Consider the following 22,067-nt stretch of genomic DNA (forward strand, 5'->3'; position numbering starts at 1 on the left):
ATTATTATTATTATTATTTTTGTTAACATGAGCCAGCCTGAGATGGCTACAAAGTATTCAAAAGCAAGCAGTTTCCAGGAGTCCTTCTGACCACATCTGTGTTCTGCTGAGCTGCCTAGCTGTGTGGCTCAGGTACAATGTGTTCTTCCAGTTGACTTCCCACTGTCCATTTTGTTCCACTTTGTTCTAAGCCAGGGACCAGCAAATTGCAGTCTCATGAGCCAGATTTGGCTCACTGCCTGTTGTATGAGCCATGAGCTAAGAATGGCCTTTACAGTTTTTAGTGTTTTGTTTACAAAAAGGTGAAAATTAAGATTGCAATCCCAGTGTCCATAAATAGTTTTGTTGGGACACAGCAATGCTCCTTTATTTACATATTATCTATAATCAGCCACTTTTGTGCTGAAGAGGTTTGCTGTTGACTAGTTTGCAACAAACACTGGCCAGCAAAACCTAAATACCATCTGGCCCTTTACAGAAAGTTCCATCCTTGTCTTAGATTGCAACTAGGCCCATCATATGTTAAATTGTGACGCTTTTCCCCCTTTTATTTGTCATTCTTGGCCTCTTGAGGTCTTGACTTCAGTTTACTTTGTTGGTGGGGTCTTTCAGAGGTGTGGTATCACCCCCACATATTCGTTATCACAGGGAGGAGCGCCTGGTATGCTAGTCTAGCGTGTATGTGATGTCTAAAATTATTCTTTGCTATTGCTATACTATTTCTCGTGCTTTAGTAAGATAACTAAATAAAGCACCAAGTGAGTAAGTGAAAGTGCTATTCTCAGTTGTGTCCAACCCTTTGCTACCCCGTGGCCTGTAGCCCACCAGTTTCCTCTGACCATGGAATTCTCCAGGCAGGCATACTGGAGTGGGTAGCCATTCCCTTCTCCGAGGGAATCTTCCCGACCCAGGGGGTCAATCCTGAGTCTCCTGCATTGCACGCAGATTCTTTACCGTCTGAGTCACCAGAGAAGCCCAAAATTCAGCACTAAGTGGTGTCAGAAGCACTTTGCATAGTGATGACTGATTCAGAACAGAGAAGTCAAATGAAGGCATCTGGGAATGCTCGGGCCCTGGGGTCAGACTTGGGTCCGTGAAAGGGAGGATCTTAACTACAGCTGGAAGGGTGGATGAAACCCTGGAGGGAGAGAGTGAGCAGTTGAACCTGAACTGTGTGGGTGGTTTGGGGGTGGGGGCAACGGTGACGGAGGCAGGGAGCAAAGCTTGGACTCGCTAGGGAAGAGACGGCAACCTGCACCAACGTTTGGGGAGCCACACCAAATAATGACAAATGGGTTATAAAAGGCCTTCCCTATCATATAGTTAATATGACAAACGTGGTCCCTCAAGAAGGGTTTGCACTGTGAAGAGGAGGCTAGGAGGACCAAAGAAACATCACTCCTGACTAATTTGTTTCACGTGGTGCTGTGGATTCCATAGTGAATGGAAACGTGATCTTTGCCATTGAGCGCGGTTTACTATGGCAGAGACTGAAGACTAATGGATCCTTCAACGGGTACAGCGTAGCTGGAGCACAGACCTGCTTCCTGTCTCATGCAAACTTATTTTCTATTCTTGTTGCGCTAGTAGGCTTTCATCCTCTCGCCTCACCTGGCTCAGAATGAGTTACAGATGTTTGTAGATGGTGTTCCTCTCCAGACCATGAGGTGGTCTTCAGGTACCTGGTGAGGTTGGCCTCTCAAGGAGCCTCGCCATTTTTCTCCAGTGTTTGAACTATTAGGTTTTCTGTGATGAAAACTGAACACTTCTACACTTTGACCAGCTCTAGATGGGCTTTCACACTTCAAGCCTGTGTCTGCCAGGACTGCTTGTTGGACTGCAACCTTAAGTCTCAAAGGATATTTGATGTGCATCCTGAGTTTTGTTACTGGCATCTACCATCTCTATGACAAAGTCCAAATTGGTCTCAAAATTCTTCTTAGAGTGTCTGGCAGTAAATCACAGAAGTCAGCTGGGTTTTATTTGCCAACAATAACAGATTAGAAGAACACCATAAGTTACCTCAAAATTGGTTAAAAATTGGATGAGAATGAAATGGGGCTGGTGGGTCTATGCCTTAGAACAGCTTAAGGTTATAATTTGTGTGTGTGGCAAGGGATGCTTTTATGTACCCTGAAGTGATTTTTTTGTTTTTCTTTGCAGTTTTTTTTCGCATTTTAGTCCTATTTGTTGATGGTGGCATTTTGTGGAGTTTTCTTTGATTTCGTTTTTGTCTTCAAATTTCTTTTTGGTCAATAAGGTTGCTTCTACTTGTTTGATATCATTTAAGGTAATATTTATCTCCACTTTAAAATAATTTTGTATCTTAAATTTTGGGGTTATAAATTTTATGCTATGTTTGCATTTTTGCAAAGAACCTTAATTTCTTCATCCTTACACAGTTTCAGACTTACAGAAAATTGTGGGAATAGCACAAAAAGCTCCCAATTAAACCCACCCACTACTTCCCCAAACCCACTTAAGTTTTGCAGTTGTCCTAGTAATGTCTGCCATAGAAGAAGGCTTCAGTCGAGAATGATACACTGCATTAAGTTGGTTTCCAGTCTATACTCTTTCACAGTCCTTCCTTGATGTTTAGGAGCTTAACTTTTTTTTTTTTTTTAAGATTACAGGGTGCTTGTCTTATGCAATGTCCCTCAATTTACATTTGGTGTTTCCTCATGACTAGACTCAGATTATGCATTTTTGGAAAAAGTGCTGCTATGCCCTTTCCAAATGACATAATTTCTTTTTTTATTAATAAGTATTCACTTGTATTCTGGCTCATCTGTACTCTTTACCTCATTTGTAATCTGCATTCCTGTATGGACTGCGTTCCTGTTTTACTCACTGGTATATAGTCCATAACTCACTACATTGATGCTCAGATTATCCTGTTTTTTCCCTAAGATTTATTTTTTTGGATGTGAACCATTTTTAAAGTCTTTAATTTGTTATAATATTGTTTCTGTTATGTTATGGTGTTTTGGGTCATGCAGCATGTGGGATCTTTTAGCTCCCCGACCAGAGATTGAACCCCCACCGCCTGCACTGGAAAATGAATCTCAACCACTGGACTGCAAGGGAAGTCACCGTCCCATTGTTTTTGTTCGTAAAGCTGGTGTCTGTGTTTGGCATGTCCTTATCACTCTTTTGTGTACTTCCTTACTTTCTCACACAATAATATGTTTCAGGCTCTCGTATTAGGTTGGCCAGATAGTTGGGAAAACCTGAGTGAACTTTTTTTGACCAGCCCGGTATTCTCTGCACCAGCCCTGGAATTTGCCATATTCTCCAAGAAGCTCTGGTTCCCTTTCATGCAGATTGTATGTAGAGACCAAAACTTTGTTATAGGTGTGCTTAATTGTTACTGGAGTCTCACTGCTCCTAAGCATTTCAGTAGACACGTAGAAGATAAATACACATATGCAAACATTACATCTATTCCTATGCCTACATACGGATATTGAACATGAGTTCACACTGGTATTCCCCCTCCCCCCGCCCCCCGCCTTTTTTTAACACGTTATCATCTCCCTTTAGTTTACTGAAGTATAGTTGATTTACAGTGTTGGGTTATGTTCTGGTGTGCAGCAAAGTGATTCAGGTATATGTGTAAACACATACATGTAATATATTTTATATATACTTTTTCATATTTCCCATTCTACTATTTTCCAAAATGTAGTTGTATCTGTTCATCCCACACTCTTAATTTCTCCCTCCCCCCACCCACCGCCCCTTCCCTTTTGGTAACCAAAAATTTGTTTTCTGTGTCTGTGAGTCGGTTTTCTTTTTGTGAATAAGTTCATTTGTATCATGTTTTAGGTTCCACATATAAATAATATGTCTTCTTCTTTCTGACTGACTTCACTTAGTATGATAATCTCTTGGTCTATCCATGTTGCTGCAAATGGCATTATCTTTTCTTGGGCACCGAGAGACTTAACTGCCATTCTGTTCAGTATGTTTGCTAATTTGTCATCTCTGTGTATAATGGCATTATTTCATTCCTTTTATGGCTGAGTAATATTTCTTTGTGTGTGTATGTATACCATATCTTCTTTATCCATTCCTCTGTTGATAAACATTGAAGTTGCTTCCATGTCTTGGCTATTGTAAATGCTGCTATGAATATTGAGGTGTGTGTATCTTTCTGAATTAGTTTTCTCTGGTATATGCTCAGGAGTGGGACTGCTGGATCATATAGCAACTCTATTTTTAGTTTTTTAAGGAACCTACCTACTGTTTTCCATAGTGGCTGCACCAATTTATATTCCCACCAAGAGTCGGAGGGTTCCCTTCACTCTCCCCCGCCTCCAGCATTCACGTGTAGACTTGATGATGGATGTTGTGCCTGGCCACAGCGGTACCATTAATACTGGTCCAGTACCACAAAGTTCGTTCTGGCTTCTCCTTCATTATTCCCAACCCCTTTCTTGGACGCTAAGAGGCTTAACTGCCATTATGTTCAGTATGTTTGCTTCTTTGTCACCCCCTCTGTATATAAACAATCTGCTTAGCCACTCAGCTGCCTAAGTGTGTGTTTCAGGTGCTAGTGGTGGTCGGGGAGATGGCAGGAGGAGCAGACGAGTGGAGGGGAGTGCGGCCACAGGCTGGACTATTCATGGCTCCCCCCAGAATTGTGCTCTGTTGTGTCTTTGTGTTGGCACACGCTGCTACCCTGATTCATTCATTCAGCAACTAATGAGCAGTTGCCTAAGGCCAGGCAAGCCTTTGGTTTGGCATTGCTCCCACCTCTTTTACTGATTCCTCAGTGTTCAAAACCATATAAGACCCCATTTGCCCATGAACCCCTTTTCCCTTCAATTTGAGCCAGAGAACTCTTCTCTCGATTCCCTCAGCAACTTGTGTCTACTCTGAAGGTGGAGATCCTGGATTGAAATTGTCTGTGTCACCCATTAGACTATACAGTGAATGAACAGGCATCTGACGAGCTCTTTCAAGTCCGTGCCTGTGTCTTTCATCTCGGTATCCTCAGAACGAGTGAAGGGTGGAGGTGCCGGTCAGCACTGCATGGATAAACAGGCAATGTACAAATAACTGGGACAACCTTTGTCGTTTTTACTAGGGCTCCAGGTTCATCCTTACCAGGTCTGTCATCCCTTCAGCTCTAAAAGCCGACTTAAGAAGTTTAGGGGCAAAGAAGAGAGTCCCAGAGCCTGCTCTGTTTTTCTCTCCTCAGCCCAGGGACCTTGGCACCAGATTCTGAAGGCCTGACACATAATACAGGGAGCTGGCTGGTGGTAGAGGCAGCAGGATTCAGTTGACAGATTCCAGATGGGTCCGCCTCTGAGACGTAAACAGAGCAGACCGACAGCTGCAGTCCCAAGAATCCCAGGCTGGGGCAGGTCAGAGGGACCTGAAGATCTGGGCTTGGAGTCAGGCCTGGATTTCTGTCTTCACACCCCATGCCAGCTCAGTGACTTCAGCCATGGGTCCCGCTTGCCTCCTGTAAAGCAGAGCCCACCCCAGAGCTTGCTAGTAGGGGTCAAGGGAGAGAGTAGATGGGAGAACACCCTTCCCGAGGCCAGGGCTGTTTTCTGACGTGCTTGCAGACTGCCTGTCCTGGAGGCTGGGAGTTCTTTTGCCTTTCTGCAACGTGAGGCATGGCGCCTGGAGGACAGAGTGGCTGATTGATTATCTATGGTGCTGGGTGCGCCTCCTTGATCCCGGGGTGCCTGGGTCCTCTCTCCGCTGTTAGCAGCTCAGCGTTCCCAGGGGGGCTGGTGGCCTTTCCATTCAGCTGGTCAGCGTGGCACAAACATTGGCAACACATGCACATAAGGTGTTCATGTCTACACACCGTTTCTGAGCAATGCTGACTTTTCTCCTGTCTGTTTCTAGGCCAAGGCATTGGCAGCTATGTCTCATCTCTGAATCAAGTTTGGCAGAGAACCCAGAAAAATTGCCTACTGCCCATTTCACCCATCCCTAGGGACACTGTGTGTGTCTTTTAGATTTCCTCTGACTGTCTCCTGCCAGTGGCACAGGACCTCAGGAATGGGCCTGTGGGTGCCACCCAGTGACCAAGCAACCGGGCCTCTGTCATGCCTCATCTCCAGCCTCCACTTGAACACTTCTAGCGGTGTGGCCCTCGCTACCACCAGCTCAGACTTCCTACATTTCAGACACCCCAGGATTGTCAAGCTCCCCTCTCCCCTCTACCTGTCCAGGGCCATCCTCAGGGCTGGGTTCACTTCTAGGGGTCACCCTGAGTCCATGTGCCAGCCTCTCAGGTCTTTGAGAAGAGTGATCGTGTCTCCCAGACCACCTCCCACCCTGGCCCTTTGGCCAAGTCTCCTCCATGCTGAAAAAAAATCCCTCACTTGGAATGAGTTATGCCAATGTTAAAGAATCCGCCTGCAATGTGGGAGACGTGGGATCAATCCCTGGGTTGAGAAGATCCCCCTGGAGAAGGGGATGGCAACCCACTCTAGTATTCTCGCCTGGAGAATCCCCATGGACAGAGGAGCCTGGCGGGTTGCAGTCCATGAGGCCGCAAAGAATCGGACGTGACTGAGCGACTAAACACAGCACACATGACGATGTTATGCTGATAAACACAATAGTTGAGGGAGGGTGTAAGTGGTGCAAACTGCTAGAGGAGATCTTACCTCCCTTGTTCTGTGCATGTCTCCATTAATGCTGACCGAATTTGAGCTTGCTCGTTTGACAGCCACAGTACACTGTGGCCTTGGTTTGAGCAGCTGTGCTTATAATACCAAAGTTTTCAAGATACCCATGTGCTTGGAGTCCACATCTGACCCATGTTACAGAAGCATAAACAGCCTACCCCAGGCTTATATATGTGTGTGTATATATATGTGTATATGTATATACTACTACTAACTACTGAACAAAAGCTGTTTTCAGAGAGTCCTCTTTGGGCCCAAGAGAAGGTAGATAACCTTTACAAGTCCCAAGTGTCTCAGCCTGTGCTGCATGCATTACCTATACTAGTGTTATCGCCAATTTACAGATGGATTAACTGAGGTTTCAGGGATTCCCTAGTGGCTCAGACGGTAAAGTGTCTGCCCGCAATGCGGGAGACCTGGGTTTGATCCCCGGGTCGGGAAGATCCCCTGGAGAAGGAAAGGGCAACCCACTCCAGTACTCTTGCCTAGAAAATTCCATGGATAGAGGAGCCTGGTGGGCTATACAGTCCATGGGGTCGCAAAGAGTCAGACAGGACTGAGCGACTTCACTTTCACTTTCACTGAGGTTTCAATCAGGCCAAAGCTACACAGTTACCAAGTGCAGAGCCAGGAGGCAAACATGGGTGATGTTGTTTTCTTTTCATCCTGACCTCTTCCTATCTCCTGAATTAAGCTTCTTTCCTTCCAGTGATTTAAAAAAAATTCCTCCTTGCTGTTTCGACAGCTATTTGCTCCTCTGATGATTTGCTTAGCAGTTCTTAAAATGTGGCCTGAAGACTGCTTTCGAGGCGTCCATGACACACAGGTACATCATAGAGTTTCCCAGGGGTTGCATGGAATATGACATGACAGCAGATGGAATGAGGGGGAAGTTGTGGGAAGCCAGCTGTCTTCCACTAAGCCAGGTACCAGAGAGGTTTGCAAAAATCAAACACAACACCATTCCTGTCACTGATGTCTTAAAACATTATTTTTCACAAAGATTAAAAATAACATGTAGTAGGTTTATTTTAAATGAATTAACTTTGGGGGACTTCCCTGGCAGCCCAGCGGTTAAGACTTTGCCTTCCAGTGCAAGAGGTGTGGATTTGATCCGTGGTCACAGAGTTAGGATCCCACATGCCTTGATGGCCAAAAAACCAAAACATAAACTACAGAAGCAATAGTGTAACAAATTCAACAAAGACTTTAAAAATGGTCCACATCAAAAGAAATCTTTTTAAAAAAATGAATCAACTTTTAGAACTTCTCAATTTTAATTTCTTATTAAGTATTGATAGATCTAACTGACACAAAGAAAAACTCTGGGGTTTCTCAGTTTTTAAGAGGGAGAAGAGGTCTCAAGACCAGAAAGTTTGAGAACTGCTGTGTTAGATGATGGTTTTTCCACTTTAGACTTGTTAAATGACCCCAAACACACTATATGGGATAGTCACTGGCGTGTTGGCGAAAGATTTCCTCCTGTCTGCTGCAGACATGGTGGGGATGCTGATACCTGGAGCTTGTATGCTGTCTGTCTGCCAATTGCCTTCCATTCGCTCTCAGGGTAATGCAGGCTGAACTCCTCTGATTGGCTTTCCGTGCCCTTTACAGGCTGGCTTCAGCAGATGCCTCCAGCCCGTCTCCCTGCCTCTCCACCATATGCAGCACGACTCCATTATCCAGGCTTTCCACACCTGAACACACACTTACACGTGCTGCTCACTCTGCCTAGAAATTCTCCATATTCCTCTCTTCTCGTCTGAACTCCTTTCCCACCTTTAAAACCCGCTTCAGTAGCACAAGCTCTGGGAAGGCGCTCTTGCCCAGGAGCCAGCAGAGGGCTGCTCACTCGTTCTACTCCGAACGTGCAGTGCACCCACTGCTTATCTGACCCTAACTTCATTTGCACATTTGTTTTACGGACATCACGTCAAAGCCAAAGCAAAACTTGCCAAGTCAATCATCAGCAATAGGAGCTCGGCACCCACGACTTACAAGGGAACTGGAAGGAACTGTGCTTTGGATCCCTGCTACAGGTTTGGGGTGGAAGTGGGGATGCCCTGGCGTTGGAGAGGGAAGGTAACATGGAAAACCCACTTTGAGTGATGGGGAGATGCCAGGACCGGCTCTCCACCGTGCCCTGACACGCCCCCTTGTGGTGAGGGAGCGCTATGCAGTGTTTCAGGTGGGAGGATGGGGACGAACCCCGCAGGTTATGGGCAACCAGCATCTCTGTGTCCTGGAAGAGATGAAGGCACCTGTGGGGAATCCAGCTCGGGGGAGGAGTAGGGGAGACGCTGGTCTAGAAAAGGCATCCCCTAGTGGCCCTCTGTTGCCCCAAGGAACGCCGTGGTTCTCTGTGTAGGGGAAAGGACAGAAGGGAACTAAACCTACAGGGCCATGGGCACTAGGCTTTATCTACATTGACTCGTTTAATCCTGCCATGTGGATGAGAAGCTGAGGCTCAGAGAAGGTGACATAACTAGAACATAGCCCAGGGAGGATGGGGACCTGTCTCCAGGCCACCCTCATGTCCCCCTTTATGCTGATTTTCTGTCTGTGTGAGCACTGGGGTTGAGGAGACAGTGCGATAGCCTTCATCTGAGATGCTCTTGTACCTTGCCCTCCTATGGCACGCCCAGAGGGAGGAACCCAGGCAAAGCTCTTAGGATTTAGTCAGATGGCTTTTTTTGTTTGTCTGTTTCTCTTTCAGATTTATGTTACAGTCAGTACATGGAGTGGGGTGAGGGTGGAGAAAATCCTCCCTTTAGAAGAATCAGCCTGTTCACCTTCAAAACCCAGCCACACACACAGACAAGATCTTCCAGCCTTCTCCTAGGCTCTGTGACGGAGACATCCCAGGCTGACCTGTGACACCACCTGAAGCCCCCTGCTCCCTTCTGTCTGGCCCTGACCCAGTCTATGTGTCACTTTCTGGCTGAACTGATGGCCCTCTCTTAACCACGGGGATTCTTCAGCATGATGCCCCTGCAGCCATAAGTATTTACCGACCTCCTACTGTATGCAAGACACAAGGAGGAGGCTGAACAAACCAGCTGCCTCGAAAGCTACACTTTGATGTTTTACATCTGAGGCTTCTGTATAATTCTACTATGGAAAAAGATAGAGTTAATAACTAAAAAGAAACACAGAAAGAAAAAACAAGTCTGCGCCCTCTTGCTTCATTGAACCACTGTAGGTTTTGTTTTCTTAATGGGGGTGGTGGTGGGGAGGGTCATTTATTTATTTTGTTTTTAGCAAAGGAGACAGCTGTGGTCAGATCTATTTTCAAAGAAATAAAGATAATCGTATGGCTTCTCAGCCCTTCCTTACAGCCACAGTATAGGAAGCCGGGAGCCCACTGCCCACTAAAGTGGAAGCTTTCTCTGGGTCCCGAGCTTGGAACTGGTCCTCTTTGCCCTGCTAGGTGCTCCCAGGGAAGACAATGGCAGGTAATGTGGCTTCTCTCTGGTTCCAGGAGCAAAAGGAAATGTCAGTTGCTTCTGGGAAGGAAGACGATCTTCTCTGAGGTAGGGAGCATGAAATCAGTGTAGTCAAAACACCATCCCAACTAACCCCTTCTGCTCCCTGGGAACTCTGAGGACAGCCTTGTGGAGTAAAAAGATCCCAGTCTTTGAAATAATACAAGTGAATAAAAGTCACTCAGTCATGTCTGATTCTTTGTGACCCCATGGGCTATAGAGGCCATGGAATTCTCCAGGCCAAATACTGGAGTGGTGGCCGTTCCCTTCCCCAGGAGATCTTTTCAACCAAGGAATCGGACCCAGGTCCCCCGCACTGCAGGCAGATTCTTTACCAGCTGAGCCACCAGGAAAGCAAATGTGGGTTTGAATCCTGATTTGGCCACTAATTAGTCCTGTGATCTTGGCCAACTCACTCAAATATTCCGAGTCCAAGTGCCCTCATATGTATTGATAATAATTATTATTTACACCGACCTCACTTAACAGTGATAAGATGTATTACAAAGCCACAGCCTAAGAAGTAACTCAGGAGAAAGTAGACAAACAGAACAAAGCCAGAAATCCTGCAGCAGATCTAGGAACATAGGAGAGCTTGGCATGTGAGGGAAGACACCAAAATCAGTGGACAGAGGATGGAATCTTTAGTGAATGCTTCTAGGGAGACTGGCTTCTATCCGGACAAAAATAGTCATCTTACATGTATGCGTGCCTGTCTTCAGCTGCTTGGGTGCTCACTTGCTTTAGTCACGTTGGACTCTTTGTGACCCTGTGAACTATAGCCCACCAGGCTCCTCTGTCCATGGGATTCTCCAGGCAAGAACACTGGAGTGGGTTGTCATGCCCTCTTCCAGGGGATCTTCTCAACCCAGGGATGAAACCCAGGACTCTTATGTCTCCTGCATTGGCGGTCAGGTTCTTTACCACTAGTGCCAACTGGGAAGCCATCTTCAGCTGACTAAGACTTAAATGTAAAAGAGAAAGCTGAAAACTAATTAAAGGATGTTTTAGGGACCTGTCTGAACAAGAGACGCCATCATGGGAGTGGACATCTGCCCAAGGAGAACCAAAAAGCTCGTCCAGCTGCAGTTTCTGCCCCAGAGGAACCAACTCTACCTTCAACCAGCTCGTGCTAGAGGTTGTTCACGAGTGGCAGCAACTTGGTGCCACTGTCCTGATTGCAGATAATCCAGAAGATGAGGCTCTCCGGCCGGGAGGACAAACCACTGTAACAGATGCTGTGCATGTGTGGAGGCACCCACACCAAGGTTGGTGCCCTCATGGGGGGCAGCCGTGCCCCCCAGGAAGAGGCTGGTGAGGGGCTCCATCTTCACCATCACCTGAGGTGACGCCACGTTCCCCTGGATTGCAGCCCCCTCCCACTCCCTGGTCCTCCCAAGGGCCCTGGGAACTGACGCGGCCACACCAAACCCAACAAGTGCTCCAAGGGTCAGAAGTTCAAGAACACTGGAGGCCAATGCACCGGCTAAGGCTCTAGGAACTAACCTTAGATCCTGCCTTGTTATGAAAAAGATTTTGGATGTTACGAGGGGGGAAAAAACTAGTAAAAGGAATGTGAGCATCGTTTTCACAAGGCAATCCCGGAAGGATAGAGGTGCATGTGTTGCCTTGTAGGATGGAGCCAATGTACTGCCTTGGGTGGAGGGGGTGGGCTGGACCAGGCTTCTGGCTCGGAGGGTACCGTGGAGTCTGGGGACTTGAAACATTCAGGGCCTCTCCGCAGGTGTGCCTCTCCCAAAGGTCGGGATCCCAGGACTTTACCCTGGCCTAACTGGACTTGCCCTAGTGGAGCAGTGCACTGTCTTTGAATTTCAGGCACTCAGACTATTATATATCCCGGATAGAAGATGCACCTCGGCTTGTGTGCAACTGCAGAAGCCCTTCCATTCCTGCCTTTCCACTGGCTGCCAGGAGGCCTGAGCTGTTCCTTATCTTTCAGTGGGAGAATCCATAGTATTGGGTGGGCCCAAAGGTTCATTCAGGTTTTCCAAAAGACATTCCAGAAAAACCCAAACCAACCTTTGGGCCAACTTATACTTGGTGATAGCCGCTTAATACTGTCATCTTTTTTTTTTCCCCCTTAAGTTTTTTTCTGTATTATTTATTTACTTGTGGCTGCGCTGGGTCTTCCTTGCTGTAGGCAGGCTTTCTCTCGTTGTGGTGAGCAGGCTTCTCATTGCAGAGGCTACTCTTACCGCAGAACACCGGCTCCAGGGCATCCACGCTTTAGTAGTTGCAGCACATGGGACTCAGTAACTGCGGCTCCGTGGCTCTAGAGCATGGGCTTAATAGTTGCAGCACACAGTCTTAGTTGCCCCATGGCATGTAGGATCATCCCAGATTAGGGGACAAACCCGTGTCTCCTGCATCGGCAGGCAGATTCTTAACTCCTGGACCACCAGGGAAGCCCTAATTACCGTCATCTTTAAAGTTACGATTACTCGCCACCCTACCCCCAGTCTCACATGCCCGTTATATTCATGGCCTGCCCGCACACTCCACCCACAGGTACAGGACCCATTCATCAGTTGATAGCCACCTTATGTTGGCGCCTGCCCATGCTTCTCCTTCCACCAGTGATGGGCTCCTTGCCAGCGGAGTGGGGACTCAGGCAGTCCCAAGCCCCATTTATCTCCCTGCTTTCTTGGACCACTCCTGGGACCAGCTGCCGCAGGTAAGGTTCCCAGGAAGCAAGCACTGAAGTGGAATTCAGGGGGGCGAGAGATTTGTTGGGGATCAGCAGAGGAGGGAGGCAACTGCGAAGCAGCCTGAGGAAGCCTCCAGCAGTCCGCAGGGAGCCCTGGAGCCAGCCTCGCTGGGCAGGGCTGTCCCACATCTGACGAGTGCCTGGGCCTCAGCACCCTGCATCACCGGTCAGCAGGTGTGGCTGCCCCCAGGAAGGGCTGCTCTCTACAGCTCGGCAGCAAGTCCTTCCGTGAAGGGGAATCTGGGGGCAGTCCTGGAAATGTCATCTGTGGCTGAAGGCAGACTGAGTGCATAATTACAACAGCCCATGTTTGTTCCGTATTTACAGGGCCAGATGAGGGCAGGGGCCATCCTTATCCCCATATTTGTGTGCGCTCATGAAGAAACTGAGGCCCAAAAAGTGGAAATGACTTAGGCTGTGGAACACGCGAAGGGGTTGAGGGTCCCTCTGCAGAAATTGTTTTTTTTTAATTTGACAAAACTTGAATAATTTTAAATTTTCAGAAGATGGTAACTCAGAGAGCTCCTGTCTATCCTCCTCTCAGCGCTCCCTGATGTCAACACAACCACAGTACAATCTTCACAACTGAGGAATTAGCACATCACAAATGATTAAATCACTGGCTTTAGGCGGATTCCCACTGATATCCTTTCACGGCTCCCAGGTCAGATCTGAGATGCCACCTTGCCTTCAGCGTCCCTGAGGTTTGGACTCTCCGGTGTAAACTCTTGACCCGGCGGCCCTCCTGCGTGCTGTTCCCACAGAGGCTTTGCGGCCACGAGCCCTTCAGGTGCCGCTCGCCGCCCCGGCTGTGTGTGTGGGCACGCTGACTGGTTCACTGTTTTCTAATGGAAAAAACTCCCACCAGGCCCAGTTCGGTGAGATGCTTGTTGTGATTTGCCCCTCGGATGCTTCCTGGTGCTCTCCGGTGTGTGTGGGGGTGGGTGCCTTATCGGGGCGCCCAGAGCTGCTTCGGGCTTGGCTCCAGGTGTGCCCAGCACCCGGCCTCCCTGGCCCTGAGGTCTGGTGTGAAGCAAGAAGGAATGAAGTAGGGGATCCCTGTTCTCCTGCCCACACCCCTCAGCCAGCCCGCAGACCTCCCAGGCGCCTGCTGGCTGGCTGTTCTGGGTCCGGAGTCCCACAGCGGCTGCCCCCTGAGAACTGGGGTGCTCTGAGCACCCACCTTTATACTATGGAAGGAAAGAGATTGAGCTTTACTGACTGGGAAGTGGGAAATGTGCAGATTACTTGCACCCGCTTCCAAGCTTGGCTACTTACTGCTTGTGAGGCCACTGCATTATTTCAGGTCCAGTTTTGTCATGGAACTCACTAAAACAACATCTTGCTTAGTGGTTAAATACGGTAGGCCGAAGCCAGATGATTTGAGTCTCTGCTGTTTATCAGCTGTGTGACCATCGTCATGTTACTTAACCTCTCTGTGCCTCACTTTCCTCATCTGTGATGTGGGGAGAATAACACCCACTTTAGAGGGCTCTTGTGAAGATGAAGGGAGAACAAATGCAGAGCATCTAGAACCATGCACCTAGAACCATGCTTGGCATGGATAAACTCTCAACAAATATTAGGTGTTATCGTCTAATTCACATGGAGGTTTTGTTTGTCATTGTTCAGTCACTAAGTTGTGTCCAGACTCTTTGTGAACCCATGGACTAAGCAAGCCAGGCTTCCTTGTCCTTCACTATCACCCAGAGTTTGCTCAAATTCATGTCCATTGAGTTGGTTATGCTATCTAACCATCTCATTCTGTCACCTTCTTCTCCTTTTTGCCTTCAGTCTTTCCCATCATCAGGGTCTTTTCCAATGAGTTGGCTCTTCGCATCAGGTGGCCAAAGTATTGGAGTTTCGGCTTCAACATCAGTCCTTCCAATGAATATTCAGCGTTGATTTCCTTTAGGGTTGACTGGTTTGATCTCCTTGTGGTCCAAGTGACTCTCAAGAGTCCTTCTCCAGCATCACAATTTGAAAGCATCAGTTCTTCGGTGCTCAGCCTTCTTTGTGGTCCAACTCTAACATCTATACACGACTACTGGAAAAACCATAGCTTTGACTATACAGACCTTTGTTGGCAAAGTGATGTCTTTGCTTTTTAATATGCTGTCTAGGTTTGTCATAGCTTTCCTTCCAAGGATCAAACGTCTTTTACTTTCATGGATGCAGTCACTGTCCGCAGTGACTTTGGAACCCAAGAAAATAAAGTCTGTCACTGCTTCCACTTTTACCCCTTCTGTTTGCCATGAAGCGATGGGACCAGATGCCATGACCTAAGTTTTTTGAATATTGAGTTTTAAGCCAGTTTTTTCACTCTCCTCTTTCACCTTCATCAGGACCTAGACATAAATGTTTCGAGAGAATCAAATGAGACCATTATTGTAAAGTGCATTGTAGATGGCAAAGCATGCTAAAAATGACTGGTGCTATTATTTTCCTGTCAGTTTTATTGACATAAGTGACATATGGCACTTCCAAGTTTAAGGTGTATAGCATAATGATGATTTGGCTTATAGACATCATGAAATGATTATCACAATAAGTTTAATGAACACCATCTCATGTAGATACAAAATTAAAATTTTTAAAAATTTTTAAATTAGAAAAGAAAAAAAGTTTTTTCTTTGTGGTGAGGACTATTATGATTTACTATCTTAGCAATTTTCATATATAACATACAGCAGTGTTAATTATATTTATCATGCTGTTCATTATATCACAGTACTTATATATCTTATAGCTGAAAGTTTGTACGTTTTGACCGCCTCCATTCAATTCCCCCACCCCCAACTCCACCTCTGGTGACAATGAATCTGATCACTTTTTCTATGAGTTTGTTTGTTGTTTTTGAATTATCATTGGCCTACAACAGTATGTTAGTCCCTGGTACAGAACACAGTGATCTGATATTTCTGTACATTTCGAAATGGTCACTATAAGTCTTATTACCATCTGTCACCATACAAAAATATTAGTACATAATTATGGACTGTATTCCCACATTTCATCTCCTTGACTCACTTATTCAGTAACTGAAAGTGTGTGCCTCTTAATCTCCTTCACCTGTTTCTCTCTTCCCCCCCAACCCTAGTGCTATTATTTTTTAAAACTATTGTATCAGGAGACACAAGTAGCCTATAGGAAATCATTGTCCATCTGAGTCAGATTACCGTGGCCAAGTACAACTGGAAAACGGATGAGTCTTTGAAGTCTACAGTCTTTTATGGAGCCCCAGTGTGTTGTATTTTTAGGCATGTTTGCTTATATTTTCTCATTTAATCATGGCAGTCCAACTTGAATGGCTATTTTTATCCACCCAATGGCTGTCTAAACTAAGCCTCAAATATGTTCCAGTCCCTCAAGAAACAGGAATCAACCTCAATCAGTTGATGTTTACTGAGAACCTCTCATGTCTAGAGACACTTCTAGGTGATGGGGAGTAAATATGATGGGCCCCTCCCTGCCCTAAAGAACCCGCGTTCCAGGGCAGGTTCAGTGAGTTATGGACCAATATGCCGGCCCTTTGCCTGTCTGCCCTGGATCCTTCCCTGTCCTCCCCTTGTTCCACTCTGGACCACGGAGGGCCTCCCTTGAAAAGTAAATTTCCCTGCCTGTCCAATCCGAGTGAGTCTCAGCGACTCTGGCAGCTGCGCTCAGACTTCCAGCCCACTAGACTGGGTAAGGGTAGGTCTGGAGTTGCCGCAGTGGGGAGCCTCCTTGAGTGACGTCAGCAGTTCCTTGGAGAAAAAGAGTCTTGATGATGTCTTCTTCGTCTTGAACCCGGCTGTGCCTGAAGCCGGGGCTCCCCCTGGGCTAACAAAGTCTCCTGTTGTCTGACCGGGGGCCTGAAGCAGCCCTCACTGATTCATTGCCTCCCAGGGCGGCAGTGAGGATTAAGTGAGAAATTCCACGGAGGCACTCTAGCTCGGGGCCTGCACCTAAGCCCCCGCCGCGGTCAGCTCTTAGGATTAGCTTCATAAAAAGTAACAGTTGTTGTCGCCGGGGCCCACGTCGCTGTGGTTGTCGGCTGGGTCTGGGTGGAGCGGGCTTGCAGATGCGGCCCAGGCAGAGCCCCAGCTGCAGAGAGATGTGGGGTAGCCGCGGCGGGGGCTCCCCGGGGCCGCGTTTGTTTGGAAGCTGCGTCTCGGTGTGCGCTCGCGGCGGCTTCCCTGTGCGCCTGTAATGCCGTAATTGCAGCCTTCCCAGCTGTCGGCCGTGGAGACAGCCCAGAAAATGAGGTTGGCTCGGTAAATATTGAACCAAATTATGCAAATGAACTCCACGAGAGACTCAGCTGCCGAGACAGGGTCTGATTGGTGGGTCCTGGCCCAGCTCGCAGGAAATTTCTTCCTCTCCCCCCTCTCCCACACTGCTTTGTCAGCTGAAGGCGGCCACCTGGGGTCCTCCAGAGAGGCAGGGGCTGGGACAGCAGGGGTCACCCCTGCCCACTCTCGCTGGCCATCAGGGGGTGAGGGCAAGCTCTGTTAGTGATGGGGTGGGGGTAGGTGTCCGCAATAGTGTTTACTTCCTGCCACATCCGCATCTCACTGCCAGAGAAGCTGCCTTGGCAAATGAGTCTGTGAGGGCACACACCTGGCCTCTGCTGGGTGTCCCAGCTGCTGCAGATGGGAAAGGGGACAATTGGGTCCCCGTGCCCCTGGGAGTAAAGCTTCGCAGTGGCTCTACCCTGCTGGCAGGTCCTAAAAAACCACGGTGATGGCCCAGTTGACTGTGGAGGACCTCAGGATTGCAGAAGCAGGAGTTAGGGTGCAGGTGGGGAAATAAAACTGGAACTTTTCTGTGGTCGTGGAAGGGGATCTCTGTGGCCTTAGCAGGAATGCATGCACACCTGGGTACGTCTGGCGAGAGTGGGCTTGTGTACGGAAAGTCTGTGCGTAGGGGGACGGGATTCGGCTAAAAGCACAGGGCATGTGGCAGCGACAGCCTTGAGAGGGCCATGACGGGACAGATGGCTGAGGTGGGATGCTCCAGATCCCGGCCTTTCCCCAGAGACCACCCCCTGAGAGCCTGGGGCTGCCAGCGATCGGTATCACACAGGCACATGGGCTACACTCCGTGAGACCTGATGCCCGGGTAAAAGAGGGACTGCGGGAAGCAGGATTCTTTCAGCTCCTTCATGGTCAGCTTGAAGGGGGTTTGAAGGGCTGAGGACAGCGGGGACAGAGTGTCGCTTTGGAAGTGTAAGCGCCTGATGCTCTGTGTCCTGCAAGGATCCCTGGGGATGGGCCTGGGTGCTCTCAGGGGGACACCTGCAGCAGTGGATAGCATGGCCCAGAGGTAACAGAGACGTCACATGTCACTGAAGGAGCTGGAGTGGAAGAATGTGGGGGCCGTGTTTACGAGTTCTCATGAGTCAGCCGGGGATGCCTGTCCAAAGTAAACAGTGAGACTTGGGGTGGGTGGAGAGGGCTCAGCTCCTGGGTCAGCAAGCAAAGGTATTAGATTAGTTTCCCATTTCAGCTGCAACAGATCCCCACAAGATTAGCAGCTTAAAACAACGCAGATTTATTATCTTACAGTTCTGGAGGTCCGAGGGTCTCACGGGGCTCAAATCAAGGTGTTGGCAGGGCTGTGTTTCTCTCTGGAGGTGCCAAGGGAGAATCTGTTTCCCTTGCCTTTTCCACCTTCTGTAGGCTGCCCACATTCCTTGGCTTGTGGCCACATCACTCAGGGCTCTGCTTCCATTGTCACATCTACTCCTTCAATTGACTCTCATGTTTCCCTCTTATCTGAACCTTCTAATTACACTGGGCCTGCCTGGATTAGCTCCTTATCCTAAAGTCAACTGATTAGCATCCTTAATTCCCCTTTGCCATATGACTAACAGTCACAGTATATGGTGATTAGGAAGCGAACATCTGGGTTGGGGGAAGGGGTGCATTATTTTGCTTATTACTGCCATAAACTGAAAAAATTTAGTTATTACTATTCAGTGTAACCCCAAGACTACCTACTGTTTGGCGAGGCCTGGGGAAACTAGGTTATGCTGAGAAATATATTCATGTCCATAAAAATAAAATGAAGATGGCCTGTCAAACAAAGTAAGTGCTGGTGCATGTCATAAACATACAATTAGAAATTACGGGTACCATGCTATTCTTTTCTGTGTATCATCCCTTTTGTTGTTGTTGTTTTGGCCACACCATGCAGCATGTGGATCTTAATTCCCTGAGAAGCTGAAAGTGAAGTCGCTCAGTCGTGTCCGATGCTTTGCAACTCCATGGACTGTAGCCCGCCAGGTTCCTCTGTCCATGGAATTCTCTAGGCAAGAATACTGGAGTGGCTTGCCATTCCCTTCTCCAGGGGATCTCCCTGACCCAGAAATCAAACCTGGGTCTCCTGCCTTGCAGGCAGATTCTTTACCATCTGAGCCACCAGGGAAGCCCTACTAGGGATCAAAACTATGCCCGGTGCATTGGAAGCATGGAATCTTAACCACTGGACCACCAGGAAAGTCCCAGTACCACTTCTTGTTCATTTTAAACTTTAGAGAATATTTATCCCCCTGGTTTTAGTAAGAAACTTATTGATCTGTTTTGCTGTGTTGCGGACAGGCCAAGCTAAGAGGCAGCTTTCTGTTTAGTTTTTTCTTATTCTAATCTAATCCTTCTTTCATACCAATAATCAAAACCTTTCAGACTTTACAATTGCATGTTCCTAAGTGTTTCTACTCCCAAATTCATAAAAGATTATCTTCATCTGAAATCATCCTAGCAATGGGAAGAGTAGATGGGTAAATCTAGGGAAAACAGAATTATCCATAAGGAACTTACAGTTGGGAAGAGAAACAGATGAGTTCACCCAACAACAAAAAATATTGTTCTTGCTGCCAATCAGTTGTGGGGTAGGTGGAAGCACCCAGAAAGTTCTGGGGTTTTTTCCATCCTGCTTAAAATAGCCTCAGACTTAGAGGTCTGGTTTGACCCCCATCATGGACCCTCCAAGTCATAAGCCAGTTTCATTATCCATTCCTCGCTGCATTGGTCCCTCTTTACCTCTTTAGCCTTATCTCTCCTTGCATCCCCTCAGGCCACCTGCAAGGTCCAGATGCATGGGAAGAGCCGTAATTTTTGGAAAACCCACCACTCTCACACCTACTGGTCTTGGAAACCTTCCCCTTGCTTGTCTGACTAGTGATCCCGCAAGGCCTGGCTCAAAATTTCAACCATTCTGTGCAGAACAGCGCCCCACACTCAAAGACTGGGGAGTCTAGACCTGTTGGCTGAGAGCAAGGGAGGGGAACTGGATCTAATGAGGAAGGGTTTTTTTTTTTGTTTGGTTGATTTTTTTGTTTCTGGCCATGATGTGTGGCTTGTGGGATCATGGTGGGGATTGAACCTGTGCCACCCTGCAGTGGAAGGGTGGAGTCCTAGCCACTAGAGTGTCACAGAACTCCCCAATAAGTGAGTTTTAACATCATCCAACAGCCTTTATTCCTCACACCCAGCGCAGGCCTGAGACGAGTGTGCAGTGTGCATGGCCTCATGTTCTTGTTTCATGTTGTGACCTCTCATGGCCTTAGGAGTGAAATCTTAACATCTCCACTTTTCAGTTGCACAAAATTTAAAGCAATTAGGAACATGCCCTAAATGGTAGGGTTGGCAAGTGCAAAGCCGGCCCTCAAGGCCTGCTGATCCCCATGCCTAAGACCTCTGCGTAATCCTGCTTGTGCACTGGAGGCAGAAGCCAAGGGCATGGACCATTCAGGAGGTGGCCTGGTCGGCAGACCAGGCTGGAGCACTGGCTGGAGAAAGCCTTAGTTGAAGTCCCAGTGGGGCCACGTGCATGCTGTTGCATCTCGGGCAAGTCACTTGGCGTCTCTGAGCTGCAGTCCACTTCCTCCGGCCTGTCTTCACGAGCTTGTTGTAAGGATGATGCCCAGGAGCACCCAGGTGCTCTTTCTCAACCGAGTACCAGGGGATTTTTATCAAGGGGCAGCGGGAGGGGCTTGCCGGCTGAGATAGCAAAATAGAGGCAGGAACAGGCAGCCTCTGTCCTGAAGCCCTGGGGGCAGGTTCCCGGGCAGAGAGAGTGAAGGCGCAGAGGCCCAGCTGCGCAAGCACCGGCCTTCCCACGAGCTCCAGCTGCAAGGACGTAGGCAGACAGTCCTTGGCTCGGCCACATCCCACTGCTCAGGGAGTCAGCTCTCTGTGTTAAGGGGGAAAAACCTCCGGGTAGAAAACTCCAGGCTTGCTACAGTGATAAATCTCACTCTGGAGAAGGGTTTCTGATCGACTCCCTTTCACTGAGCCATGGGGAGAGCTCATTCAACCTGCAGACGGTCAGCTGAGTAGACCTGGGGTCTGACCCACAGGGGTCCTGGGCCGGGTAGTGTTCTGTCTCTGAATCTTGGCCTTGTCTTCCTCATCTGTAACACGGGATGGGGTTTGTCCTACTGCTTTGCATGGTGGAGGAGTAGATGGAATAAAGAAAATCAAAATTATTTCTAATTTGTAAAGTTCCTATAGAAGAAGCCAGCAACCGTGGTCTTCGATGGGGTGTGGAACAGGATGACTAAGAGACAGGAGCTGGAAGGGGATTTTTCACCATGTGCCCTGTATATATTTTGAAACATGAAAGACATTTGTTACTGAAAAAATAAGCTTAGAAAAAAAACAACAAAATCAGTAAGAAAGTCAAAATCAACAAATGCAAATGATGGCCATTGTCATTAGCAGCAGCATCGACACTATCATTATCTAAAAGGCTCTTTCCCCATAATCTTCCTAGTCTAGCCTCACCTGGAACTGAGAAAACTAGTCCTCAGTTCTCCACAATTTCTGGGCTTCCCCTGTACTGGACTCTCTTCCCAGAGCATCTTCTGAATTCCTCTGCCTCTGCAAGGATCCACATCCTTGGAGAAAGTGGGTGGAGAAATTCCAACTCAACACAATTTGCCCTGGAAGCGTAAGCAGCCAGTTATGAGGAGCTGGAGCCTTTCCCGGTGACTTGCAAGGATTTCCAAGAGTACTGCTGATGGAGAGAAGGCGCAAGGAAATGGGTGCTCTCGTTTCCTAAAACAAAGACCAGTAGAACATGGCCACAGATAACAAACTGAACAGGACCGTATGGGTGTGGGGGAGAGGAAGGACATCGACCAGGTGGGGAACAAGGATCACCAGTGGGGCGTGGATGGCCTGGGGGGTGGCAGTGAAACTGGTTGAT

This window comes from Cervus canadensis, chromosome 30, assembly GCF_019320065.1.
Source record: "Cervus canadensis isolate Bull #8, Minnesota chromosome 30, ASM1932006v1, whole genome shotgun sequence".
Classification (NCBI taxonomy): domain Eukaryota; kingdom Metazoa; phylum Chordata; class Mammalia; order Artiodactyla; family Cervidae; genus Cervus; species Cervus canadensis.